The sequence below is a fragment of the Pagrus pagrus genome (assembly GCF_965226575.1).
Source record: "Pagrus pagrus genome assembly, chromosome: 14".
Lineage (NCBI taxonomy): Eukaryota > Metazoa > Chordata > Actinopteri > Spariformes > Sparidae > Pagrus > Pagrus pagrus.
The window spans coordinates 16,198,171-16,210,712 of record NC_140198.1 but is presented as its reverse complement, the minus strand read 5'-3'; the positions used below and the strand labels follow the sequence as shown (position 1 = coordinate 16,210,712).

At 39.1% G+C, this 12,542-nt stretch overlaps 1 protein-coding gene across 4 annotated transcripts in view; it reads left to right on the top strand.

Moving 5' to 3' along the window:
• npas2 (neuronal PAS domain protein 2) overlaps positions 1–12,542 on the top strand; it is a 48,893-nt gene that overhangs the window by 7,939 nt on the left and 28,412 nt on the right. Inside the window, exon 1 of one of the 4 annotated variants that reach the window (XM_084373652.1) lies at positions 11,863–12,215. The exons of the other annotated variants lie outside the window; for them this stretch is intronic. The gene's annotated coding sequence lies outside the window, so the exon portion shown is untranslated. Of the gene's footprint in view, positions 1–11,862; positions 12,216–12,542 lie in introns of those variants that run through there. 4 annotated transcript variants of the gene reach the window in all.

Here is a 12,542-nt window from a genome sequence, read left to right as displayed (position 1 = left end):
TAATTCTGATACTATTTGAGTGCCACAGTCTGCTGCACAGTCATTTTTCTTCTCTTGTCTCAGAGTCCATGCTTTTATTTTTGAAGACCCTGCCTTTCTTACGTAGCTGATTCACAGAACAGGTTAAGCTTTTCAGCTTTCTTTCAAGACAAAAGGTTACTTCCAAGAACTGGGTGTGGCCACACTTTGTATCTCATTGTTTGTGTGGGTGTTGCTATACTTTGTATTTCAGGGTGTTGGCTGCATGTGCATTACAACGCAGTTTGTTTCGGTGGAGTAAAATACACAACATGGCTGAGGACTATAAATGAGCAGGTCGAGTCCGATGCTGAAATAAAAAGAGCACTCCCTGATGGATTTCCAATTCTTGTGATGCTCAGTAGGTCATCCGCAATCTGTGATGTCAAGAGGCCAAACAAGATCATTAAATCAGGTCAGATGTCAGAGCTAATACACAATGCTGATAACACAGTTTTATTTTCAGGTTGGATCCAGTAACAACAACAGAAACCTTAACTACACCTATACCTTTAATTTATATAGCAATTTTATAAACAGAGTTACTTGACAGACAAGCAAAAGGAGGAAACTCAGGAAGACAATATAAAAGGACAAAGGCTGAAAGGTGAAGGCAAACCAGAAGATAAAACAAGAAAATGCAAAACACAAAATGTCAATATGAATAAATACAAATAAAAGGAATAAAAGCACTAAAAAAAAGGCAAAATCACACAAATAAAAAGTAATGTACATAAAAACAATCATAGCAGTAATAGGACGATAAAAGACAACATCACAAAAGAGGAATTGAAAAGAATAAATAAATTGAAAGACAGAAAGGAACAAAAAAAGATGATATGAAATGAAAGCAAATCTATAAAAGTGGGTATTAAGAAGTGATTTAAAAGAACTTAGTGAATTTGTGAGCCTTATCTCCTCAGGTTGGTCGTTCCAAAGCCAAGAGCCCTGATGGCAAAAGCATGGTCACCTTTAGCTTTAAAGGTGTTGATAACATTCAGCCACTAAATGAGGCATTCAATCCCCCCCTCCACCATTGCATTCACGCCACAACACCGCTGTTGTTTGCCCTCTCAAGTGGTTGCCAGTTTGTTGCAATACCATATGTTGCTAACACTAGCTAACTAATATTAACGCTGCTAACGCTAGACTTAGGAATGGCACCACCTGAGGATCTAAGGCTGCAAACAGGCTCATATGGGGTCAACAGAGGATTTCTGTGATTTATATTCAGCTTCTTTTGCAGGAGTTTTTTTGATCTGTTAGAGTGGTTGACTTTTTGAAAACGAGAGGCAGGAACTGATGTAAGGGTTTGCACAAGAGCACTTCAGCAGGGTAAATGAATCATGCATCATTATCAAACTGGAGCGTGAATTCCACACTCACTACGCCAATCTGCTTCCCCTGTTAGTATGAGCTGTTATCCTGAATTATGTGTGCAGACGATACCACTCACAGAGATTGTGGTCTTTTAAGCATCCAGATTAGCTGTATGTCACTCTGGTTTAATCAGCCATGAAGCATGTCAACACTCAATGTGAAAACTAGTCAGTGCGATTATTATTTTCCCAGACGACTAATGATCCAGCCATTTATCATTAAAAATGTAGATGTCATTAACCCACTTTCACCGTCAGGCATCTATTGTGATTATACGTGAACTCATTTTTTTCTGTTAACAGGCCCTCAGGTGAGAAAAGATGCTTTCTACAGCTGATTTTGTGTCCTCTAGCTCAACTAAAATGTTGATTACCTTAAAAATATATGAAAAATTAATGTGTAGCTGCCAATAACTTCAGTCCTGTGCTTTTGGTTTCTGTTGATTAAAGATTAGACTGAATGGATATTAGCTTGCAGTGTAATTCAGTATTCAGCTATTTGTTTCTCATTTCAAGCTGCTTTGCGATTTAAAGAGAAACCTGAATCAAACAAGAGAGGTTTGTGTGCTTTCAGGAGGAAGCTTTGGAAAAATGGACGGCAGTGTTTCATAATGAAACAAGGAAAATGAAATAGCAATAGATAGGAATGGAGACATAAGGTCATTTTTTCCATGGACTGCTTGCGAGAGGCTACTTCAGTTCACAGTCTGTGCATAATACAGTGGCTGTTGCTGATTTTATAAACATTTACTGATGAATTCACAACAATGACATTATTCTGGCTTTAAGCTCATAATGTCTCTTTGTGGGAGCCCTGCCAAAGAACCTGTACCTGCAAAACCAGGAATTTAATCAAAGATGCAACCTATGATCTAAGCTTGAGACAGTGGTACAAAGAAAGAGCTGCATTGCCCTTTCCACCCATGCCCTAGAATTGTGACCCACATATTTGCTCACACACTGCCTTAGGTAATTGCATCTTTTCCTGAGTAGCGGCAGACAATAACAGGCCTGGAATAATTTTGGTGATTCATTTAGAATTGTTGAAAGAATATAATTACGAGGAAATTTGAGAGTAGATCTACCTGGTGAATGGATGTTTGTTTTATAGCTCTGCTTTCTCATTGAAAGGATGCGGCCACCCACAGTGAGCCCGTGCTGTGTGGTGAATGTGTAATTACAAGGCACTTTGGGTGAAGTAACACCGAAATCATTGACAACTGTTGTTGTATAAGCATAAAAAGTAAACACAGAATAAGTGAAAGAAACCTATAGTTGGACTGAACCGGATTGAGCCGGGATGGGCGAGTACACTATAAGCTGTATCTGTATCTGTTCAGCTGACTAAATCTCATTCAGACTGCAGGCAAATCAGATTTGTTTCTCAAATCAGATTTGTTTCTTGAATCAGATTTGTTTCTCAAATCAGATTTGTTTCTCAATCAGATCTTTAAAACAGACTGTCCACGCTATTATTTGCAAGTGATCAGATCGTGTTTTTGTGTCCAGACATCACCAACCTATCTGCATCAGTTGCTGTAGTAACAACTTAGTCGTCAGTAATTATGTACACAGGTAACGTCGAAGCATGAGAAATGGATATCCATCATCTCGCCCTCCAAACAATCACGCTGTCAAGTCATGAAACAGCCAATTTATTTCATCGAGAATGCCCACAGGCTCTTCTCTGTGTTGTCTTCCACAACCCTCTGCTAGTAGCCGCCTGGATTGTACTTGGCTACGCGGCTCTGATGCACTTCTGTCTTACTGGATTTGATGTCCTTTTGAGTCGCGTTGCAAGTGACAATAAAAGACACTTTGAAATCTGATATGAGCAGTCAGAGTATACGGACTGAGACCATTTCATGTGTTTGTTTGTTTTTGTTTTTTTTTGCTGTTCATACTTCCTAAAATCAATTCGTATACAATGTGGATATAACAAAAATGGATTTGGGCCGGCAGTCATAACATAGCCCAAATTATCTGCATCTTCTCTTGGAATAGGAGGGGCTTAAACTGCATGTTGGTGAGGCTGGCTGGAAGTTGTATTAAGCTTCTCAACAAGGATTTTAGTACGACTACGAATATTCATTCATTTTACTCAGATGATACTCAAAAAAAGTACATTATCTGACTGAACACTAAAAATAATAGGACAAATGTCACATCAATGCTTGCTAATTGACTTAAACGGCTAACTGATGTTTCAAAAAGTCATTTCTGATTAAATAATTGATTATTTGACTCCTAATTTGGGCATAAAAACCATATAAATTCAAGTACTTCATTCGGGTCTGTTATGTAGGTGCCATTATGAAGAGCCCAGGGGGAAAGGGCATGTGTTTTTTTTCCTCAGTGCACAGCAGGTGAGGATGTGTTAAACTGCACTGTGACAGGATTGTCCAGCGGACAGCAGAGCTCAGTGAGTGCAAGGGTTCAGCTGTTGCCCAGGGGAGGATTAGTGCAGAGCTGCTGTTTGGTTGAGATGGACAACGCTCGTGGGAAAGCACTGCCGGGGAGGGGCATGCTGATTTGTTTCTTTGCCGTCCGTCTGAGCCTTTTTCCATTGGCTACTCAATGGAAGAAATGCTGTTACAGGCGAGAATGTTTCCAAATTGTCTTTTCTGTGATTTTATTTCCAATGTTCTTGCTCTGCTGTTGGCTAAGGTCTGAAGTTGAAGCCAGTGCAGCTCCATCTATACTGAATTACATGGTGCAAAATGTCCTTGACCCGAACATTGTGTAACTTCAAACCAGCCAACAGTGAGGATGGACTGAATGAATGGTTATGTAAAAATGAGGCAGCATTTCCTGTAATAAGGTGATTTTCTTCAGTAGCTGCAGGAAGAACATCTGCTGCTGATGTGATGCTCCTATCGTTCTGGGGACCTTTCAGGAGTTTGAACCATTCATTAGCAATTGTATTTTATCCAGTTTAAGTTTTTACTTTGTACTTGTTTTTGCCAATTATCCACAATAAGGCGATGAGATTGTAAACTGTGAATTACAGTACTTATTTTTCTTTCTTCCTGCCTTCTTCCTCCCTGATGCATTTCATATCCTGAAGATTTCCTCTTTTATTAATGCCATTTGAGACATTCTTTACCTATTGAATATTAATTAACATTAAAGAAAAAACATGGAACTAATTACTTCAAACCTGCAAGCGTATGTCATCTATTTAGCCCAATAATAAATCATATACCAGCACTGTGTGCAATGTGTGGACAAGGTTTAGGTTGTTATATTGTCTGCCACTTTATTAATATTCATCAGACTAACAAATGGGCTTCTTTGATATGTGCGTATGAAAAATCTTCTAGACCTGAAGAAAATGGAAACCAGTGGCTTTATGGACATAGCTGCCTTGGTTGGGGGAAAGTAGACACCACACATTGTTACCATGGGAACACAGAGCGAACAGCAGTGCCACAGTCTAATTAATGACAGTCAGTGCTTCAGCAGAGGGCCACGATGACATCATCAATACCAGTATCACAGATGTAGCTACAGGGAATATGGCATAACGACTGAGTGATTATGAAAAATAATCCAGTTTTTCACTGATGCGAAGGCAAACAGTCTGGACAAAGGTACAGGATGTAAAGCACCCAACGCCACTGAGCATTTATTATGTAGTGAGGCCTGTTTATGAGCACTAAATGTCATCTCATCATCCAATAGCATGACCTACATAAAACAGCGGAACTAATCTCTATGTAGGCGGATGGTGAATAATGCAGTAAAATGTGGGAGATCTTTATGAATCTTAGATGTCTCACACTTGTTGGTCGCTGGCATAGCAACAACTTAGCTCAAAATGCTTCTATATCATCACTCTGGCATAGTTCACTTTCTAATCAGTGTGGTGCCATGATGTGTATACAGTGTGTGGGCTAGTGTATGACTTGATGAAACAGATTTTTAGATGTTTTTTAACATCATTTAATTAAATCAGTCTTTCATTAGTTGATTTATTTTGACATCAATTGTTATATTATGTTACATAACAAGTGGCAGCTGTTCCTGGATTAATATTTTATGAAATCTTGAGTTATTCTGATAAATCACTTTAGAGAGCTACAGCATCTTAGGTTAAATATTCATGTAATGAAATCAGAGTCTACAGCCAGGCATGTGAGGCTGCACTGCTTGGAGCTAAATGTCAACATCAGCATGCTTACATGCTGACGTTGACCTAGGGCTGGGCGATATGGTCTCAAAATAATATCATGATTTTTTTTGGCTGTATATTTACAAGATATATATTTCAGTATTTTGAAATCTCCTCAAAAACACTTTATAAATGTAAGGGCAAATGTCAATGTCAAATGCTATCTAAATGTCACAATGTTTTAGACCAAATACCTCATATTGAACAATATTGTGAGGATGACTATTGGTACTTTCACAGAATATTAACACAATAATCATCAGTAATGTGGGTATAAAGACTAAGTGGGTAAAAGCAAGTGTTCGAACAAGTAGAACAGTCGGTAAGTTAGTCTGAAAATTACATCACTATACTATAATGCAGCCCTTAAACTTGTGGCTATAACGCATCAGTCCAATCATAGTTAAGTACAAAGTGTGGTTGCAGTAGAGACAACAGTCCCAACCTAGTGAAATAAAGGTCTTCTTCAGATTTGCTCCTTGGTCCAAAGGAAGTTATTTGTCAGATCTGAACAGTTTTTTTTTTTTAAGTAGGCAGGAAAACTTTGTAATGTCAAATATTCATGTGAGAGCTTCAGAAACTACCAGGCCGTTGATGAACATTAATTTCCACTGTATACTTATAATGGAGATCAGGGTTTCATTGGCATCTATGTGCAGATGATGGACACAGGACAGTAGGTCACAGACTTATTGATTTTGAACCTTTATTTATTTAGTAAAACATTTGGTAACTCTCATTGCTGTGGTAGTTCCAGAGGTTGACTTTGTATTTATATAAATATTTATTCTTGTGTTCTGTTGTTGTATGATGTTGGTTTTGTGTAAATATTTTCTGTTCCATATGGTTGTGGTCCCACCAAATTGGTCTGGGTCTATAAGGCAACTAGTTGCTTTCATTCTATGTTTGAAGGCTGTGTGTCTCAATTTCTCTGTATGGAAGACAATGAATGCCATGATCGTGCTTTGCATTTTTCCTCCGTCTCATGTCTCTTTGTGGATAATTTAAGATCATTTGCCTTGTTCCTTTGGTAACCTTTGCTGTAAAGCAATCACAAACTAGAGAGGTTGGCAAATTCTGTCTTCTACCTGTATAAAATGTGTTGTATTTAAAAGTATATTATTACTTACTTTACTTCAATGTCGGCTTTTGATTTTGAAAATCTGATCACAACATAAATCAAGTCAGATCTTGCGATCTTACTTCATGCATTCTTAAATTTGATGATCAAAGCTTTGTTCCAGTGATGGTGCAATTTTTTAACATTTTTATCCTCCCATTCTCCCATTCTACCTTATGTGACATCTGGGCTGAGGCATTATGTTTTTGGGGTTGTCTGTAGGTCCGTCTCTCTCATTCTGTATGTGAAATTTGGCACAAACGTCAACTTCCACTTAGGGTGGTCAAAGATAATTGTAAACTCTCAAAACACATTTTCCGTTTGAGTCTGCTTTTTTTTTCTCTGAATAATTTTGCACACTAATAGACTAGATACTAATAGATACTGTACCACAGTACCACCACAAGTGCAATGGTTTTGCTGATATTGGGCTTCAGGTGTTTGTTGGTGCACCATGTGATGAAGCTCTCTATCAGTCCTCTGTACTCCTCTGTAAAAATAGTCTCTAAGTGACGACAGCATGTTTCTCACTGGAAATTATACACTGGAATTATATTGAAATAAGTTGCATTTTTCCAAAAACTACACTTACTACCTTTTAGTAATTTCCTTCAAAGTTTTCTTGAACAGACATGGACGTAAACTGCAACTTGACTGGTTGGCGGAGATTTAACTGTGAGGCAGTAATTCTGACAAGACAAGAAGAAGAAAGAATTATTCACAATTTCATAGTAAAATCATTTTCGCAGTAAGATTTTAGACTGTTCTTGTTATTGATGGGTTTAGATATGGATTTTTATTTGTCAAAGCACAAGGAATGTACGGCAGTGCTGGAAACATTTTCTGATTATATTAAAATCCAATCCAAAACATAATTGTAATTTTTAAAAGTGATTTAAAATCTGGCTAAATGAAAACATTTAACTGTACAAACATGGTGTTTACATACATGGCAAAAAATATTAATCTGCTTGTATGTTTCAATATAAATGAAGAGAAATCTGTGGCACCTTCAAATCTGATTTCTGTGTAGAGGTGCATTAGATAGAAACAGACATCTGCTACACAAAACTCTGGTAAGTGATCACACATGATTTTAATAAAAGTGATGAGTATTATTTACTATAGTCAACATTAGGCTAACTCTACAAGCGTGACTTTAATATGAGGCCACAAACAAGGCCACAAATAGCTTCGGTTGAGCCTCAGGGTTGTTACTGACAGTTGAAAAAGTGTTGATAGTAACACCTTTGACACTAATTGCAGGCGTTTTGACACATGCTTGGGCATTAATTTCATACTTTGTCTATCCACTAGGGCAGCAACACAATTCTAGGCGATTGAATGGAATAGTTTTGTTTCTGGTCTTCACTGGCTGACAGCATTGTGTTTGTTTGGATTGAGTCTAGAGTCACCCCTACCATTTAATTAAGGTTTGATTTTTGCAAATGATTTCCTCATTTGGGATCATACAGAAATAATAATTCATCATTCCTGTTGTGTTGTGTTCTACTGAATGTTTTTCTTACCTGCATTACATGCTTACATGCATAGGCTTTGCCCAGCCCCTACCAGTTGAGTTCCTGTCATCCACCTGTCTTTCATGTCTTTCAAACATGAGAGAAATTGGAGCAACCAGTGTGCTCACACTGTAGGAGCTCCACACAGAGAGGGCCAATGTTGGGAACTGAATGTGGCCAATATAGTAGGGGGCCTCAGTGGTGCCTGATGGCCCCTGCTGTGTTCAGTCTGGCTACACTCGAACATACTTGAAAGGTTCAACCAATACACAGCAGTGGAACAATGATTTTCTACCTCATGTGATATACTAATAATATATACTATACTGTTAATATATTATGTTTTCTTACTAGTCTACTTTTAATTCCACATAAGAAGCATATTTTGTTTGCTTGGTTGGAAGTTGAGCAGATGCCCTACCTCATCAGCCATCTCTTTCATGTCTACTTACACCACTTTTACACCAAAATTATATATGCAGGTTTTTTTAATGTGGGTAATCCCACTTAAAATAGGTGATTGGCGTCTGCCTTTCTGTTTTGTCTTTTTCTTGTGTGTCATGTTTGTCATCACAAACGTGACAGAAAGCAGAACATATACCTCATCACTACATCCAGAATAGTTGAGGTCTGGAGTTGAAGTTTCTTGAGGAGTGAGATATCTCTGGATATCTCATAGACTGTTTGCAAGACATGCCTCAAACTCTGGCCCTGTTGTGAAGAAGCCACGTCAAGGATTGCTGAGACCGTGAAAGTACGGAGGACACCATACCAAAGATTCAAGATCCCATTGAGCACAAAGATGCAGTCATTTAGTTGATGAAGGTGGTAGAAGCCACTGGAGGACCAGAGAGACTGGCTGTGCTGCTGTGGCTCCATGTCAGACAGGCTGGTCAGAATGGCATCATAGTGGTACCACATCTTAAGCCAGATCAGTCATCGAAATCTAAACTACTACAACAGCTGCAGTCTGAATTAGCTGTGGGAAAGTGTGACTCATTACATGAAGACTGCTGTTGAGACAAGTGGTCTGCATTGCTACAACTCTGTCTGGGGCTCATGGACGTCTTGAGGAAAATTCTAATCATAAACTGTCATATATACTGTAGAAGGCTGGCAGAGCCAGAAGCGGCCACTTGGTTGGCTTTGACTTTGAACCGATATTTTATTGCATATGCTTGAAGTACTCTTCATTCACAAGAAAAATGGCTTTTATCTCAAGACCCTATATCATTAGGGAAACTCTTCTATGCATCCTAAACATCCAGTATTAAAAGGAAAGGATGATGTGAGATTTTATAAGACATGGCAGCATTAAAGTAGGAGCTACAAAAGTGCCCTGTAACACACAGTGGTAAAGCTATGTCTAAATATCAAAGACCCTGACAGAAGTACAAATGTGTTATCAGAAGTCTGTCAGAAATCACTAAGTCACTAAAGGTCAGAGGGAAAAAATACTTTAGTGTGATTATCATGTTTTACGAGCAGTTTAGCAGCTGGTGTCTTAGTGAATCGGTGTCATTAGAGTCGTAGCATGAACTGTAACAATGATCTTCTCGGTTTGAATCGGACTCTGGACCATTGTTGCACATCAACTTGTCGTTTATGACAAAATATCTTCAGGACTAATGACATTCCCATGAGCCTTTGCTGTTTGTTGCTCATTAAAAATTGTTACCATGCTAATACACTTGATGAAGACAGAGAACACGGTAAACACATTTTAAGTTTAATTCAACCAGACAGTGAACGCAAAGATGACGCCCATTCAGTCCAATGAGAATTGTCTAGCTTCTGGGGTTACTTCCTGGTTTTGCAGCCCACTGAATATGCACAGAACTGTTTCTCCCATTGGCCCTGCCCGTGAGTTCAATCTTGGCCCATTGACTTCACATTGTGATCGTTTTAAATTGCTGTTCGCAGCTCAAGGAAAGTTTTACAAATATAAAACCTCCATGAATCCAATCAGATAAAGTCCCTGCTATTCCTAAGATTAATTGGTGTAAATGTGGTGCCATGAGGTTGAGAAAGTAGAGAAGAGCTAATAAGGACACTCAAATATTTATTCATTTATTGCAAATCGCATCATAAGATTATTGAACAATGTTATGGCACACCATACATTTAGCTGTGACAGTCAATACAGCCTCACAGATCAACTAGCCTGGATATAAACTCATAGAATTGTTCTCTAAAAGAAAAAATGGTAAAATAATTTAAGCAACTGTAATAGCTAACAAAAACAAATTAAAAGTTATTTCCTATATCCTAAAATTGCAAACCCTAACCCTAACACTGCATCCCATTATAAAAACAGTTTATCTTGTTGCGTCGTTTATGAACAAAAAAGCAGACACTGCAGTCCTTTGAAATGGCCTACCAGTGTAAAGTAGTGTGAAAATGCCCATCTGTTTTGCTTAGAAGCACACTAGACTTCACACTGTGAAAAGACAATCACGGGTCACACATTTAGCAGCTAACTTTCCAAGACTGCAAGTGTTTCTGTTGAAATGTTGTTCTTTAATCAGCAAAAACACAAGCTCACATTCAGGTTTGTCATGAAAACACCACAATAACATTTAACATCTGCTATCTTCCTATTGAAAATCAGTCATCACAGCTAAATTACGGCTATAATCAATTGTCGTGTGTTCCTAGTCATTGAAAACAAAACTGTTTATCAGATTCAGGGACTGTCTACTACAACTGTTGACTCTGTGAACTCTGTGGAATGATTAACATAGTGATGATTATGACAATCTAATACTGATAGGGTTGTTTTAGGGTCTAAAGTTTCACCTCCGTCTTATTATCTCAAAACAGTGTCTTAAAGTAAACAGATTGGCTTTAATGGTCACTTTCAGTTGTCAAACATTTTGAAAGTTATGAACACCTGGATGTATGTCTGCATATGTGGCCATTTGTGTGATCATTTGACAGGAGCAAAACATTTGGAGACGGTCCATTATGAGCCCTTGAAATTAGTCATGCAGACTGCTGACCCACATTTGGGACTTCAGCTGAGGGAAAAGGCAACCAGGAAGTTGTAAAAAAAAAAAAAAAAAAACCTACAGGAAGTGGGGAAGTACTTGAAGGGAAAACAAAACTCTCCAACTTCTTGTTTTACTTATGGGTTAGAGTGTCATCTCTCTGTATAATCTTTTCTTGCAGACTTAAATAAATGCTTTTTAACCTTATAAATAGGGTCAGACAGGCTAATCTGCTGTCTTGCTGCCAGGGAGGAGACACCATTCACCCTCACCCTCTAAATGTAGACAAGGGCTCAGCCCTGATCAATCAATGCACATTTTCCCATTTCTTTATGGCTAAACGTGGACTAATAGATTAAAGGCTACTTGTCATGCTCCCATGGCCAAGTGGTATTAGGCTACACTTCAGACCGTACCATTCATCCACACCCAGAGTAAACTGCGATACAAACACATATTACGCATAATTCTCCCTTTAAAGTAGCCAGAAATGACATTTAGTGGGGTGCTATTATGCTTTAAGCACGTGTTAAAGATTACAATCTGCGCCCTCCTCCCGGCCACCACAGGTTTCTTTCGGTTGCCTTGCACAGCCGACTGCTTATGCTGCTGCCGTCGTTAGCCGAGTATTGAGCTACCAGCTGACCTACTTTCTCTGCTCTCAGCCGCTCGGTCCTGTTTACAAGCCACTGCCAGCGGAGGATGTGGAGTACAGTGCCTGGAAAATAGAGGGACACAAGCCCGCAACTGGCGAACACTACCACGAATGGAGGTGTTTGGTCGTGTGTCGTTGATAAATTAGGACTGCCAAAGCCACAGACGGCTCACCGGCGATTAATAACAGCGCGTTATTAACTTAGGCGTTGTTATGCAATGTAACGCTTTCAGCGCTCGCTCCCGGTCAGTCAGAGGCTGGTAGTTGCGCTCAGCTGCTATGCTGTAGTTTAAAGAAAATGTCTGCATTGGTTAAAGTTGAGCGTGGATCTTTATTTCTGCTGGGGACCCGTTGTCAAGGTACGTGTGGATTAATTAAAGCTTTCAGTTTTTGCGTCACTCTTGACAGACGAGCGCACAGTGTTGTCATGTCGCTGCCACCCGCTCACTGTTTATAACATCAAAGTTCACCAGTGGCCTCTTTTTCATATCAAAGTAGAAGGTGGTCCACCGCGCGAGCCAACGCTAAGCTCATCATTTTCTACGAGACCCAGACTGTGTAGGCTGATGGTATATATCCTGTCAAATACAGGACTCTGTGTTAGCAACGTTACACGCACGCAGCGCTCTTGAACGCTGCTCGCATGTTTTCAGCTCTCAGTCATCAAGTGCCCTGGTTACAAGGTT